The sequence below is a fragment of the Bubalus bubalis genome, chromosome X (genome assembly GCF_019923935.1).
Source record: "Bubalus bubalis isolate 160015118507 breed Murrah chromosome X, NDDB_SH_1, whole genome shotgun sequence".
In the NCBI taxonomy this organism is placed as follows: Eukaryota; Metazoa; Chordata; class Mammalia; order Artiodactyla; family Bovidae; genus Bubalus; species Bubalus bubalis.
The window spans coordinates 50,322,264-50,338,757 of record NC_059181.1 but is presented as its reverse complement, the minus strand read 5'-3'; positions in this window follow the sequence as shown (position 1 = coordinate 50,338,757).

Below are 16,494 nucleotides of genomic sequence, written 5' to 3'. Positions count from 1 at the left end.
GAGAATGAAAGAGAAGACAAGAGAGGAGAGGAAAAGGGTAGAGGAGAGGCATTGAGTAACAGAGCAGAAGTAGAGTTAGAAACAGATAGACAGAAGGACAAAAAAGGGATATGAGGCAAAAATCAAGAAGCATGCAGAAATATACAAAGACTCAGAAAACTGAGAGCAGGAGAGGAGAGAATCCAGCAGGGACAGAGAGTCAATCAGCACAAAGGTAAAGGAGAAATTCTATCAGAGACTGTGGAGATGGAGAAGAACAAAGAATGGTTAGGGGAAGAGGAATTGGCCCTCCCTGCTGAGAGAGATGAGAGTGAGACTGAGTGACAGGGGGAAGGGAGTAGAGACAAGATCAAAAGATAGAGACAGAGAGGTGGCTAAGGTGGGTTGGGGGTTGGGATGAGGGAGGAATGAGAGATATAAAAAGAAAAAAGCTACACATAACAAAAGGGAGAAGTAGATTAAAAGAAAAAGGACAGCATCCAGCATCAGAGAGTGAGCCAAAATATGGAACTGGAAAATGGGGGAAAGATGGAGGAATGTTTGAAGACTAAGGGCCTGCCACCACCAGGAGAGCTACTGAGTAGAACCCAATAACACCTCTACTATTTAAGGCCTTATATTGTGAGGGACAAGTGAACAGGAGGAGCTCATGCCATGTTGTTATATGGCAATATCCTTCATCTCTTACTGAGCAAAACCCCTCCCTTCTAGATCTCACAGAGCAAATGCCCTCCTCCTAACTTACAAAGCAACCTCTTTCCCTTGTTCCATCGCAGAGTATCCTCCCTTCAACTCTCACAGGCTGTCATAAGAGCATAAGTTGGTGTATGGAGTAGGGTATATGGATCTTGAAATTGGGAAAGGCCAAGTGGTATTGAAAATACTAAATGAAACTCATGTTAAGATTTTGGGAAAATTTCTAAAAGAAAATGTTAGCTTTTCTTATTTCAGTTCCAGCTCTCTAACTCCTTGTTGGACATACTTGGAAAGTTACTTCCGCTCTTGGGTCTCAGCTTTCATCAGTAGTCAAATTTAAAATATTTATGTCTACCTCATATGGTAGGTAATGAATTGAATTTGATGCCTCCCTCATATCTGGATATATGAGTTTCCCTTCTCCTGCCTGCCTGCAAAGGCTAAAGTGCTTGGGGCTGAGCCTGCAGACCACAGATAAGGCTGTCAAAGTTTATCACATTTTGGGTCTGACCACTCCCCAAGCTGAGACTAGGGTGTGGGGGAGAAAAGGAGTTCCTTTCTAGAATCATGTCTGTGCATCTGGCTGGGGCTGCCCTGGCTACTGGTGGTGAGGGGGGTTGAATGGCCAAGGGAGAGGCAGGCAAAAGAGATGATCAGGTCCCAGGCTCCTGCAAATTCCTTTCCCCAACATTAACGACAATAATGACCACTTTGGGGTATGTAATGTGAAGAAAATACCCCAATATTGAAAGCAAAGTCCAGTCCTGCCTTGGGATGATGGTGAATCCCACCCCCAGAATAAAAGCAGAAGTTCAATACACACATCACCTCTAACAGGCTTTTAGCCATGATATATACTCAAGACCTGGGAAATATAGTCTACTTCTTGGAATTTGTTGAATTATCAAGCTCTTTCAAGCTTCAGTTCCAGTTTCTCTGTTCTGATGGTCCTTTCCTGGAATTTGTTCTGTCTCACTCTGTCTGTCCATCTTTATGACCCGTTATCTTGTAGTGTAGTTACCTTGGGCTCTGTTTCCATTCTATCTTACTACCTATCCTGAGATTGGAGTGAGTAAAATCTAATCAAAGAAGTATTTTAGGCAATTAAGGGTATTAAGAGCACAGCCTGCTAGACTACTTGCATTTGAATCCTTGCTCTACTACTCACTAGCCCTGGGGTATTAGAAAAGTCATGCTTACGCTCTACATCTCATATCTTTAAAATGTAGATAATAACAAGAATACTCGAATTCACAGGGATGTTGTGAAGATGTAGTAAAATAATCTATATAAATTATATAGAAGAGTACCTATCCAACAGTAAATACTGAAAAAGTGTTATCTATTTTTTTTTTTTTTTTTGCAGGTATGGTTAAGGGTTTATTGGTGATCAGGCTGGGCAGGGCCCATGCTGGGAGAGCAAGGCCTGCACACCAGCACACCAGGCTAGTCCTGGCCTCCAGGGCAGTGCTGGGGGCTCAAGCCTGAGCTCTCTAAGCCAGGGTCTCTAAGCCAGGTCAGGTTACTCACAGAAGAAAAAAAAAAACACATGAAAAAGAAGGATGGTCTGGTTGGCTTTAGAGCAGAAATGATAACATCAAAGGGTGACTTCACTGAAGAAGAATAGGGTGCTGTAGAGTTTATAGATCTTAGATTAGAGATCCTAGATCCTAGATTCCACATTTTCTGTATAGGGAAAGGGAAGGTATAGCCAAGGGAATTAAAATCATAAATATACCAGAACAGGTCTGGAAAGCTGGCTCTTGTCTCAATCCTTATTCCTTAGTCCTTATTCTGTTACAATTTACTATATGAAATTGAACCTGCACTTTTCTTCTCTGGGCCTCAGTTTTTCCACAGACATTGGACTAGATAACTCCATAGATTCCATCTGATTCTAACAGTCAAACACTCTCAGAGTTCTCACTGTGTCAGACCCCTTTGTAAATGCTTCACATACATTGACTTATTTAATCCTCATGACAATCCTGTCAGGTATAAACTAATATCAACTTTATTTCAAAGATGAGTAACTGAGGCCCCAAAAGATTAAGTAACCTGTCCATGTCACAGAGCTACTAAGTAGTAGAACCAGGATTTGAACCTAGTCAATCTGGTTCCAGGGGGCTTCCCAGGTGGCTCAGTGGTAAAGAATCTGCCTGCTAATGCAGGAGATGCAAGAGATGTGGGTTTGATCCCTGGGTTGGGAAAATCCCCTGGAGAAGGTAAAGGAAACCAATTCCAGTTTTTCTTGCCTGGAAAATTCTATGGACAGAGGGGCCTGGTGGGCTACTCTATGCGATCACAAAAAGCTGGACATGACTGAACATGTGCGTGCACACACACACAAACACACACACACAATCTGGTTCCAGAGCCTACTAACTTAACCACTATGGATCTATGATTAAAATATTACTACATATTTTCCTGACTGAGAGCCTGACTCCACACATTAATCCACTCTCCTATTAATCCAGGTCCCTTTCTAGGACGTTTGATTTTGAGCTGTAACCAATGCCTTTATCATAGGAACAGATTTCTAACTGAAGTGGAATTATAGACACTGATGAACATTCATTCATTCATTCCATCATTTAAAAACTTAAGCACCAATCTTTGCTGGGGTCTTCTTAGAGCAATGCTTTCACTCAAAGTGATAATGGTGAAATTTGAGCCTAAGTTATACAGCATTACTAGATTTTCCCTAAACCTTAAAATCCTCTCTTGTGTCAGCAGCCAATCTACAGTACCAGAGATCAGAGGGGCTAACCATAACTCTACCCCAGCAGAGAGCCAGAAACCATTCATTGCTTTTTTCCTTGACCCTTCTGTCCCCTTTGCAGCCTGCTTTGAAAGAATCAGTTAAGTCTGGAAGGGATATGGTCACTTTTCTTCAAGAATTGGAAGCATCAGACTTTAATTTCCTTCCTAGTACCCTCTCCCCATCACAGAAGAAGCATTGAGAATTTTAGATTCCTGGAATCAGAATAGGAAATTCTTAGAAACAGAAAAATTTAGAAGACCACAAAATCAAACTTAGATGAGGTTGTGGAAATCATAGGGCAAGCTCTCTTTTGCAAAGGGTGAATGATTTGCCTCACAGTAAATTAGGGTGAGAAAACAAATCTATTGACTTTCAGCATAGGGCCCTTTTAGTGACACAGAATTCTTCTCCAACTGTCTCCCCTTATTTCTGGTAATTATTCATCTCTCAATTCCTTCAAATCTCTCCCTTCAATTCATTATTCCCATCACACCACATTAACTCTGTTTTCTCTCCCTACCTCTTGCCCTCTAAACTTTGATCCATTGGGCTCTGCTGTCTGCCAAGCAAGAAGGAGCCAGAGTAAAGGAAAAATAAGAGAAAACTAGAGTGTCAGAGAGTGATGAAGTAAAGTGAGTGATCTTGTAAACTAACAAAGAAGGGGAAACGAGGGAAAATCGACAAAAGGAAGATGAAAACAGGGAAAGACAGGAAGAGACATCGGGCGTGGGAAAGAAAATGACAGGGGGATAGGTTCTAAGAAACAAAGCCAGATCTAGTCAGGTCAGAAGGTCAGCCTATACAGCCATGAGGTGGGCAAGCAAACCAAGAAAGAAGGCACCACGCTGAAAGCAACACTTACCTGTTGCCCTGCACTGAGGACGAACGAACGACAGGTTGGGTACTGTGAGTCAGGACCTGGTTTTTATCCCTTCTCCCTTGGCTCAGCTCCACCCACCCCGCCTTCTGCTGGCCTGGCCCTGCATTGGCCCCAAAGGTATCTCAGGCCCTTGTTAGAGATAAAACTCAATGTAGTCCCCTCTTGCCTCCCCCCTCACCCAGTACCAGATATCCCCTCTTTATTTTCTTTCTCTTCTCCCTCTGGAGTAGTAAAATGAGTTTGCTGGTTTTGGAATTAAACCGTCCCTGTATGGCTAGGGTACCTTGAGCAAAACCATCCCTCTGACCCTTGATTTCCTCAACTATTAAAGAAGGGCAATAAAATTCCAAAACCACTGTAGTACAAGAAGGAGGGGCTCTGTAACAGTCACCTTCCATAGGTGATATCTAGGTCATTGGAACAGTTCAATAACATCACGTACAGAAAACACAACACAGTGCCTGGTCCCAAGAAATAACAGCTAATGTTGATTGAATGCTTACTATGCACCAAGCCTTTGTTAAGTGTTTTTGTTGTTGTTTTTTGTTTTACATGGGTTAATTTAGCCCATCCTCATAAGGACCCTGGGGCTTCCTTGGTGGCTCAGCTGGTAAAGAACTTGCCTGCCAGTGCAGAAGATGCAAGAGATGCAAGTTCAATACCTGGGTGGAGAAGATCCTCTGGAGGAAGAAATAGCAACCTGCTTCAGCATTCTTGCCTGGAGAATTCCATGGACAGAGGAGACTGGTGGCCTTACAGTCCATGGGGTCACAAATAGTCAGACACGACTGAGCATGCATGCATACACAGTCATGGAAGGGCCTTATGAGATAGGTACTATTACCCCCATGTTACAGATGAAGAAATTGGGGCTCAGAGAGGTGAGATAACAGACAATTGCCAAGCTACTAAGTTCAGGGCTCAATTATGAACTCAGGCAGTCTAGTTCCATAACTCATACTCTTTAAGCACTATTCTCCCTTTTAGGATACACAGTTAAAAAATGTGCAGTTCTCTATTTCCTCTTTTTATTACACTCTCCTTATGACTTTGTAATTTTCTTGTCTTCACTATCTTCTCATTTTCTTCTCAATCCTAGGGCAGCAAGACTGTATCATAACCAGGCAATTTTATCTGTGGGGCAGATTATCATCATTAATATACTATTTACACAAATTGGATCATACTCAATGTACTGGTCTGCAATTTCCTTTTTTTTTTTTCCCATTTGACCACATACCAATATGCCATGTAGGTTTTTCTATATGAATTCTTCCTTTTTATTTATTTATTTTTAACTTAAATTTATTTATTTTAATTGGAGGCTAATTACTTTACAATATTGTGTTGGTTTTGCCATACATAAACATGAATCCACCATGGGTGTACACGTGTTCCCAATCCTGAACACCCCCCACCACCTCCCTCCCCGTGCCATCCCTCTGGGTCATCCCAGTGCACCAGCCCCAAGCATCCTGTATCCTGCATCAAACCTGGACTGGTGATTCGTTTCTTATATGATATTATACATGTTTCAATGTCATTCTTCCAAATCATCCCACCCTCGCCCTCTCCCAGAGTCCAAAAGACTGTTCTATACATCTGTGTCTCTTTTGCTCTCTTGCATACAGGGTTATCATTACCATCTTTTTAAATTTCATATATATGCATTAGTATACTGTATTGGTGTTTTTCTTTCTGGCATACTTCACTCTGTATAATAGGCTCCAGTTTCATCCACCTCATTAGAACTGATTCAAATGTATTCTTTTTAATGGCTGAGTAATATTCCATTGTGTATATGTACCACACTTTCTTATCCATTCATCTGCTGATGGACATCTAGGTTGCTTCCATGTCCTGGCTATTATAAACAGTGCTGCGATGAACATTGGGGTACATGTGTCTCTTTCAATTCTGGTTTCCTCGGTGTGTATGCCCAGCAGTGGGATTGCTGGGTCATAAGGCAGTTCTATTTCCAGTTTCTTAAGAAATCTCCACACTGTTATCCATAGTGGCTGTACTATTTTGCATTCCCACCAACAGTGTAAGAGGGTTCCCTTTTCTCCACACCCTCTCCAGCATTTATTGCTTGTAGATTTTTGGATTACAGCCATTCTGACTGGCGTGAAATGGTACCTCATTGTGGTTTTGATTTGCATTTCTCTGATAATGAGTGATGTTGAGCATCTTTTCATGTGTTTGTTAGCCATCTGTATGTCTTCTGTGGAGAAATGTCTATTTAGTTCTTTGGCCCATTTGTTGATTGGGTCGTTTATTTTTCTGGAATTTAGCTGCAGGAGTTGCTTTTATATTTTTGAGATTAGTTGTTTGTTTGCTTCATTTGCTATTATTTTCTCCCATTCTGAAGGCTGTCTTTTCACCTTGCTTATAGTTTCCTTTGTTGTGCAGAAGCTTTTAAGTTTAATTAGGTCCCATTTGTTTATTTTTGCTTTTATCAAATATTCTGGGAGGTGGGTCATAGAGGATCCTGGTGTGATGTATGTCGGAGACTGTTTTGCCTAGGTTCTCCTCTAGGAGTTTTATAGTTTCTGGTCTTACATTTAGATCTTTAATCCATTTTGAGTTTATTTTTGTGTATGGTGTTAGAAAGTGTTCTAGTTTCATTCTTTTACAAGTGGTTGACCAGTTTTCCCAGCACCACTTGTTAAAGAGATTGTCTTTTCTCCATTGTATATTCTTGCCTTCTTTGTCAAAGATAAGGTGTTCATAGGTGTGTGGATTTTTCTCTGGGATCTCTATTTTGTTCCGTTGATCTATATTTCTGTCTTTGCACCAGTACCATGCTGTCTTGATGACTGTGGCTTTGTAGTAGAGCCTGAAGTCAGGCAGGTTGATTCCTCCAGTTCCATTCTTCTTTCTCAAGATTGCTTTGGCTATTCGAGGTTTTTTGTATTTCCATACAAATTATGAAATTATTTGTTCTAGCTCTGTGAAAAATACCGTTGGTAGCTTGATAGGGGTGGCATTGAATATGTAGATAGCTTTGGGTAGTATACTCATTTTCACTATATTGATTCTCTGATCCATGAACATGGTATAATTCTCCATCTATTAGTGTCCTCTTTGATTTATTTCAACAGTGTTTTATAGTTTTCTATATATAGGTCTTTAGTTTCTTTAGGTAGATATATTCCTTAAAATTTTATTCTTTTCATTGCAATGGTGAATGGGAATTTTTCCTTAATTTCTCTTTCTATTTTCTCATTATTAGTGTTTAGGAATGCAAGAGATTTCTGTATGTTGATTTTATATCCTGCAACTTTACTATATTTATTGATTAGCTCTAGTAATTTTCTGGTGGAGTCTTTAGGGTTTTCTATGTAGAGGATCATGTCATCTGCAAACAGTGAGAGTTTTATGTCTTTTTTTCCAATTTGGATTCCTTTTATTTCTTTTTCTTCTCTGATTGCTGTGGCCAACACTTCCAAAAACTATGTTGAATAGAGAGTGGGCACCCTTGTCTTGTTCCTGACTTTAGGGGAAATGCTTTCATTTTTTCACCATTGAGGATAATGTTTGCTGTGGGCTTGTCATATATAGCTTTTATTATGTTGAGGTATGTTCCTTCTATTCCTGCTTTCTGGAGAGTTTTTATCATAAATCGATGTTGAATTTTGTGAAAGGCTTTCTCTGCATCTATTGAGATAATCATATGGCTTTTATTTTTCAATTTATTAATGTGGTGTATTATATTGGTTGATTTGCGGATATTGAAGAATACTTGTGACCCTGGGATAAAGCCCACTTGGTCATGGTGTATGATCTTTTTAATGTGTTGTTGGACTCTGATTGCTAGAATTTTTTAAGGATTTTTGCATCTATGTTCATCAGTGATATTGGCCTGTAGTGTTCTTTTTTTGTGGCATCTTTGTCAGGTTTTGGTATTAGGGTGATGGTGGCCTCATAGAATGAGTTTGGAAGTTTACCTTCCTCTGCAATTTTCTGGAAGAGTTTGAGCAGGATAGGTGTTAGCTCTTCTCTAAATTTTTGGTAGAATTCAGCTGTGAAGCTGTCTGGACCTGGGCTTTTATTTGCTGAAAGATTTCTGATTACAGTTTCAATTTCTGTGCTTGTGATGGGTCTGTTAAGATTTTCTATTTCTTCCTTGGTTCAGTTTTTGAAAGTTGTACTTTTCTAAGAATTTGTCCATTTCTTCCACGTTGTCCATTTTAATGGCATATAATTTCTGATAGTAGTCTCTTATGATCCTTTGTATTTCTGCGTTGTCTGTTGTGATCTCTCCACTTTCATTTCTAATTTTATTGATGTGATTTTTCTCCCTTTGTTTCTTGATGAGTCTGGCTAATGGTTTGTCAATTTAATTTATCCTTTCAAAGAACCAGCTTTTGGCTTTGTTGATTTTTGCTATGGTCTCTTTTGTTTCTTTTGCATTTATTTCTGCCCTAATTTTTAAGATATCTTTCCTTCTACTAACCCTGGGGTTCTTCATTTCTTCCTTTTCTAGTTGCTTTAGGTGTAGAGTTAGGTTATTTAGTTGACTTTTTTCTTGTTTCCTGAGGTATGCCTGTATTGCTATGAACCTTCCCCTTAGGACTGCTTTTACAGTGTGCCACAGGTTTTGGATTGTTGTGTTTTCATTTTCATTCATTTCTATGCATATTTTGATTTCTTTTTTGATTTCTTCTGTGATTTGTTGGTTATTCAGCAGCGTGTTGTTCAGCCTCCATATGTTGGAATTTTTAATAGTTTTTCTCCTGTAATTGAGATCTTACTGCATTGCGGTCAGAAAAGAGGATTGAAATGATTTCAATTTTTTTGAATTTACCAAGGCTAGCTTTATGGCCCAGAATGTGATCTATCCTGGAGAAGGTTCCTTGTGCGCTTGAGAAAAAAGTGAAATTCATTGTTTTGTGGTGAAATGTCCTATAGATATCAATTAGGTCTAACTGGTCTATTGTATCATTTAAAGTTTGTGTTTCCTTGTTAATTTTCTGTTTAGTTGATCTATCCATAGGTGTGAGTGGGGTATTAAATTCTCCCACTATTATTGTGTCACTGTTAATTTCCCCTTTCATACTTGTTAGCATTTGTCTTACATTCTGCAGTGCTCCTATGTTGGGTGCATATATATTTATAATTGTTATGTCTTCTTCTTGGATTGATCCTTTGATCATGATGTAGTGTCCTTCTTTGTCTCTTTTCACAGCCTTTGTTTTAAAATCTATTTTATCTGATATGAGTATTGCTACTCCTGCTTTCTTTTGGTCTCTATTTGCATGGAATATCTTTTTCCAGCCCTGCACTTTCAGTCTGTATGTGTCCCCTGTTTTGAGGTGGGTCTCTTGTAGACAACATATATAGGGGTCTTGATTTTGTATCCATTCAGCCAGTCTTTGTCTTTTGGTTGGGGCATTCAACCCATTTATGTTTAAGGTAATTATTGATAAGTATGGTTCCGTTTCCATTTACTTTATTGTTTTGGGTTCGAGTTTATACACCCTTTTTGTGTTTCCTGTCTAGAGAATATCGTTTAGCATTTGTTGGAGAACTGGTTTGGTGGTGCTGAATTCTCTCAGCTTTTGCTTGTCTGTAAAGCTTTTGATTTCTCCTTCGTATTTGAATGAGATCCTTGTTGGGTACAGTAATCTGAGCTGTAGCTTATTTTCTTTCATCACTTTAAGTATGTCTTGCCATCCCCTCCTGGCCTGAAGAGTTTCTTTTGAAAGATCAGCTGTTATCCTTATGGGAATCCCCTTTGTGTTATTTGTTTTTTTCCCTTGCTGCTTTTAATATTTGTTCTTTGTGTTTGATCTTTGTTAATTTGATTAATATGTGTCTTGGGGTGTTTCGCCTTGGGTTCACCCTGTTTGGAACTCTCTGGGTTTCTTGGACTTGGGTGATTATTTCCTTCCCTATATTAGGGCAGTTTTCAACTATTATCTCAAGTATTTTCTCATGGTCTTTCTTTTTGTCTTCTTCTTATGGGACTCCTATGATTCAAATGTTGGGGCGTTTAATATTGTCCTGGAGGTCTCAGAGATTGTCTTCATTTCTTTTAATTCATTTTTCATTTTCTTCTCTGATTCACTTATTTCTACCATTCTATCTTCTACTTCACTGATCCTATCTTCTGCCTCCATTCTTCTACTATTTGTTCCCTCCAGAGTGTTTTTGATCTCATTTATTGCATTATTCATTATATATTGACTCTTTTTTATTTCTTCTAGGTCCTTGTTAAACCTTTCTTGCATCTTCTCAATCCTTGTCTTCAGGCTATTTATCTGTGATTCCATCTTGATTTCAAGATTTTGGATCATTTTCACTATCATTATTTGGAATTCTTTATCAGGTAGATTCCCTATCTCTTCCTTTTTTTGTTTGGTTTGGTGGGTATTTATCCTGTTCCTTTACCTGGTGGGTATTCCTCTGTCTCTTCGTCTTTTTTATATTGCTGACTTTGGGGTGGCCGTTCCGTATTATGGCAGTTTGTGGAGTTCTCTTTATTGTGGAGTTTCCTTGCTCTGGGTGGGGTTTTATGGGTGGCTTGTCAAGGTTTCCTGGTTAGGGAAGCTTGTGTCGGTGTTCTTGTGGGTGGAGCTGGATTTCTTCTCTCTGGAGTGCAACGAAGTGTCCAGTAACGAGTTATGAGATGTCAATGGTTTTGGAGTAACTTTGGGCAGCCTGTATATTGAAGGTCAGGGCTGTGTTCCTGTGTTGCTGGAGAATTTGCATGGTATGTCTTGCTCTGGAACTTGTTGGCCCTTGGGTGGTGCTTGGTTTCAGTGTAGGTATGGAGGCGTTTGGAGAAGGCAATGACACCCCACTCCAGTACTCTTGCCTGGAAAATCCCATGGACGAAGGAGCCTGGTAGGCTGTAGTCCATGGGGTCGCTAAGAGTTGGACACGACTGAGCGACTTCGCTTTCACTTTTCACTTTCATGCATTGGAGAAGGCAATGGCAACCCACTCCAGTGTTCTTGCCTGGAGAATCCTAGGGACGGGGAAGCCTGGTGGGCTGCCGTCTATGGGGTCGCACAGAGTTGGACATGACTGAAGCGACTTAGCAGCAGCAGCAGCAGCAGCATGGAGGCGTTTGATGAACTCCTATCGATTAATGTTCCCTGGAATCAGGAGTTCTCTGGTGTTCTCAGGATTTGGACTTAAGCCTCCTGCTTCTGGTTTTCAGTCTTATTTTTACAGTAGTCTCAAGACTTCTCCTTCTATACAGCACCATTAATAAAACATCTAGGTTAAAGATGAAAAGTTTCTCCATAGTGAGGGACACACAGAGAGGTTCACAGAGTTACATGGAGAAGAGAAGAGGGAGGAGGCAGTTAGAGGTGACCTGAATGAGATGAGGTGGAATCAAAAGAGGAGAGAGCAAGCTAGCCAGTAATCACTTCCTTATGTGTGTTCCACAGTCTGGATCCCTCAGAGATGTTCACGGAGTTATACAGAGAAGAGAAGAGGGAGGAAGAAGATAGGTCACCAGGAGGATAAAGGGGGGAATCAAAAGGAAAGAGACAGATCCAACCAGTAATGAATTCCCTAATTGTTCTCCACCTTCTTGAACACACAGAGATTCAGAGAGTTGGGTAGAGAAGAGAAGGGGGAGGGAGGAGACAGAGGCGACCTGGTGGAGAAAAAGGAGAGTCCAAAGGGGGAGAGAGCAGTCAAGCCAGTAATCTCACTCCCAAGTAAAAATGGGTACTGAAGATTGGGTTCTTAAAGGTACAAAATTGATAACCAATACCAAAAAGCAAAGACTAAAAATCTAGAGTAGAGGTTGGATTTTCAAAAATACAGTATTAAAGAAAAGAAGAAGAAAAAGAAAAAAAAGCAAAGTCACAAAAATTATTTTATATATATATATATATATATATGAAATTTGCTTTGAAAAATAGGGTCTTTTTTTTTTTGAAAAGTAATAGTAGGGTATAAAATTGAAAATTAAAGGAGTAATAGAGGACTTAAAAATTAAAAAAAATAAAAAAGAAAAGAATTATCATAAAAATAGTAAAAATATATCTAGGACTTTCTCTGGTGTTGTTGTGGGCAGTGTGGGGTCAGTTCATGTTTGGATAGTTTCTTGGTCCAGCTTATATTTCTGAAGATCTATAGGCCCCTTCTTATGTAGTCGGTACTAACTACAGGGTTTTGATCTATTGCATCTGTCACTTCCAAGGCGGTTCCCTCTGTTTTAGCTTCTTTTGTTTGCTGGTCTCTTCAGTGTCTGATTTCCAACTTGACACAAGGGAGGCGGTGGTGGACACTTTTTTTAGGCTCTCTTGTTCAGTTGCACTGTGGGGAGGGAGGGACACTGCAAACAAATAACACTGGTGTGTGCTCGCAGTGTCTCAGCCACACTGGGCCTGCCCCCACTCACGGCACATGTGCCCTCCCTGCAAACACTGCTCAGGCTCTAGGTTGCTCTGCTGGGAACCGTCCGAGGTCAGGCCTGGACTGTATGCACCTCCCAGGTCTAAGCCACTCAGGTTCAGGCACTCGGGTAGTCCTCAGAGGCGCTGACTCCGTTGGACCTGCATTTTGTGCGCTTCCCAGGTCTGAGCAGCTCAGGTGATGAGGTGTTTGGCGAGCACGGTCGCTGTGACTTATCGCCTCCCCCATCCCTGATGCTCAGTTTCCTGGATGTACAACCAGTGCACCTTCTCAGGTGGATGTTGACTATCCAGAATCCCAAGAAGTCTTAGTTAGCAAAGAAGCCTGCTTGCAGTTTGATAGATAATGTCTCTCTGGGGCTGTGATTGCCCCCTTCCAGCTCTGGCTGCCTGTCACTGGAGGGGGATGGTCTGCAGCCAGCTAGTTCTGTTCAGTCCTTTGTTCTGTGCCCGGTCCTGGCAGTGTCTTAGGTTAGGGCTTTTTGCGAGATAGCTATTCCACAGTCTGGTTTGCTAGCCCAAGTTAGTTCGCTCAGATTGCCCTAGGGGCATTCAGGCCTGGTCCTTACTCTAAGCAATGCAGCCCGCGCCTCCCTGCCCAGCCCCTGCTTGCTAGTAGTGGATGCAGATGTCTGCACTGCTTCTCCGCTTGGGGAGGTACCGTTGGGCTCGCAATCTGTGGGGTTTAATTATTTATTTATTTTTCCTCCCAGCTATGTTGCCCTCTGTGCTTCCAAGGCTCACCACAGACTCGTCAGTGAGAGTGTTTCCTGGTGTTTGGAACCTTCTCTCTTGTTTTGTTTTTCCTTTTTAAAGTTTTTGTGGCTTTTATTTATTTATTTTTTATTATTATTTTATTTTATTTTTTACTGTACAATATTGTATTGGTTTTGCCATACATCAACATGCATCCACCATGGGTATACATGTGTTCCCCATCCTGAAACCCCTTCCCACCTCCCTCCCCATACTATCTCTCTTTTTAAGACTCCCTTCCCAGGATGGAGTTCCATCCCTACCTCTTTTGTCTCTTTTTTTGTCTTTTATATTTTTTCCTACCTCCTTTTGAAGACAAAGGGCTGCTTTTCTGGGTACCTGATGTCCTCTGCCAGCATTCAGAAGTTGTTTTGTGGAATTTACTCAGCGTTTAAATGTTCTTTTGATGAATTTGTGGGGGAGAAAGTGGTCTCCCCGTCCTATTCCTCTGCCATCTTAGGAGCGCCCCCAAATTCTTTCTTTTTAATGGATTTATACTATTCCAGAATCTGAATGTTACCATAAATTATTTAAACACTCACTTATTAATGGAAACTTAGGTCACAGGGATTTCCCACTTCATCATGAAAAATCTTGCAATAACTATCTTTGGGCCTATGTGAGAATATTTTTTATATGGTAGCATCCTAAAAAATTTCCTGGGGCAAATGATATATAGACATTTAAATTTTTGATACTGCCAATATGCCCTATACATTTTCTATATATCCCCAATAATGGTGAGTGTGTGCATGCTTATCCTTTCAACTTGCCAATGTGATTTTTAAAATTTAATTAATTATTTAACTGAAGTACACTTGGTTTACAATATTATAGCTAAATTTTATTATTTCCTTCCTTCTGCTATCTTTGGATTTAGTTTGCTATTTTAATATCCTATTTCCTTAAGATGTAAAGTTGGGTTATTGGTTTAAGATTTCCTTTTAAAGTATGTTTTTATAACTATAAATTTCTTTTTGAGCACTGCCTTGTTGCATCCCATATGTTTTGATAGGTTGTATTTTTATTTTAATACATTTCTAAGTATTTTATAATGTTTCTTGTGATGTATTATTTGACTTACTGATTGATTAATACTATATTGTTCCATTTCCACATGTGAAAACTCCAGTTTCACTTGTCATTGACTTTCAGTTTCATTCCACTGTCACCATAGAAGATATTTTGTATGATTTTATTATTTTTAAATTAACTAAGACTTGGGGCTCAATTTATGGTGTATCCTGGAGAATACTCCATGCACACTTGAGGAAAATATGTATTCCTGCTATTGCCAGCACAGAATCCTGTAGATTCTATTAGTTCTAGTTGGTTTTTAGTGTTTTGAAGGTTCTCTATCATTGATCTTCTGTTTGTTTTAGCCATTACTGACAGTGGAGTATTAAAATATAGAACTATTGAGAGTGTTAATAGCCTTGGTAGGAAGGCCAGAGGTCCTGAAGTGGCGGGAGGAAATAAAACTGCAAGTGGCTGATATATATTTTTTTTCTTTTCTCTTCCAATCCTGTGTTGTCATCCAATCCCAAAGAAAGGCAATACCAAAGAATGTTCAAACTACCACACAGTTGCACTCATGTCACATGCTAGTAGAGTAATGCTCAAAATTCTCCAAGCCAGGATTCAACAGTACATGAACCGTGAACTTCCAGATGTTCAAGCTGGATTTAAAAAAGGCAAAGGAACCAAAGATCAAATTGCCAACGTTTGTTGGCTCATCGAAAAAAAAAAGAGAATTCCAGAAAAATATCTACCTCTGCTTTATTGACTACACCAAAACATTTGACTGTGTGGATCACAGCAAACTGTGGAAAATTCTTCAAGAGATGGCAATACCAGACCACCTTACCTGCCTCCTGAGAAATCTGTATGCAGGTCAAGAAGCAACAGTTAGAACTGGACATGGAACAATAGACTGGCTCCAAATCAGGAAAGGAGTACGTCAAAGCTGTATATTGTCACCCTGCTTATATAACTTCTATGCAGAGTACATCATTCAAAATGCCAGGCTGAATGAAGCGCAAGCTGGAATCAATATTGCCGGGAGAAATATCAATAACCTCAGATATGCAGATAACACCACCCTCATGGCAGAAAGCAAAGAACTAAAGAACCTCTTGATGAAAGTGAAAGAGGAGAGTGAAAAAGCTGGCTTAAAACTCGACATTCAAAAAACTAAGATCATGGCATCTGGTCCCATCACTTCATGGCAAATAGATGAGGAAACAGTGGAAACAGTGACAGACTTTATTTTCTTGGGCTCTAAAATCACTGCAGATGGTGACTTCAACCATGAAATTAAAAGACATTTGCTCCTTGGAAGAAAAACTATGATCAACCTAGACAGCATATTCAAAAGCAGATACATTACTTTGCCAACAAAGGTCCATCTAGTCAAAGCTATGGTTTTTCCAGTGGTCATGTATGGATGTGACAGTTGAACCATAAAGCTGAGTGCTGAAGTATTGATACTTTTGAACTGTGGTGTTGTTGAACACTCTTGAGATTCCCTTGGACTGCGAGGAGATCCAACCAATCAATCCTAAAGGTAATCTGTCCTGAATATTCATTGGAAGGACTCGTGCTGAAGCTGAAACTCCAATATTTTGGCCACCTGATGTGAAGAACTGACTCATTGGAAAAGACCCTGATGCTGGGAAAGATTGGAGGTAGGCGGAGAAGGGGATCACAGAGGATAAGATTGTTGGATGGCATCACTGACATCGATGGACATGAATTTGAGCAAGCTCCAGGAGTTGGTGATGGACAGGGAAGCCTGGCCTGCTGCAGTCCATGGGGTCACAAAGAGCTGGACACGACTGAGTGACTGAACTGACTGAATTGAACTGAATCGTGTGTTGTCACGGTGACACCTGGTTCCTCCTGAACTTAACTCTATCTCATACCTTGAGCTAACCAATGCATTTTTCTCATGGAAATGTCTTTCTTAAGCTGTGTTAATGAAGCATGTACTTGCTTGTAAATCTGCCTTT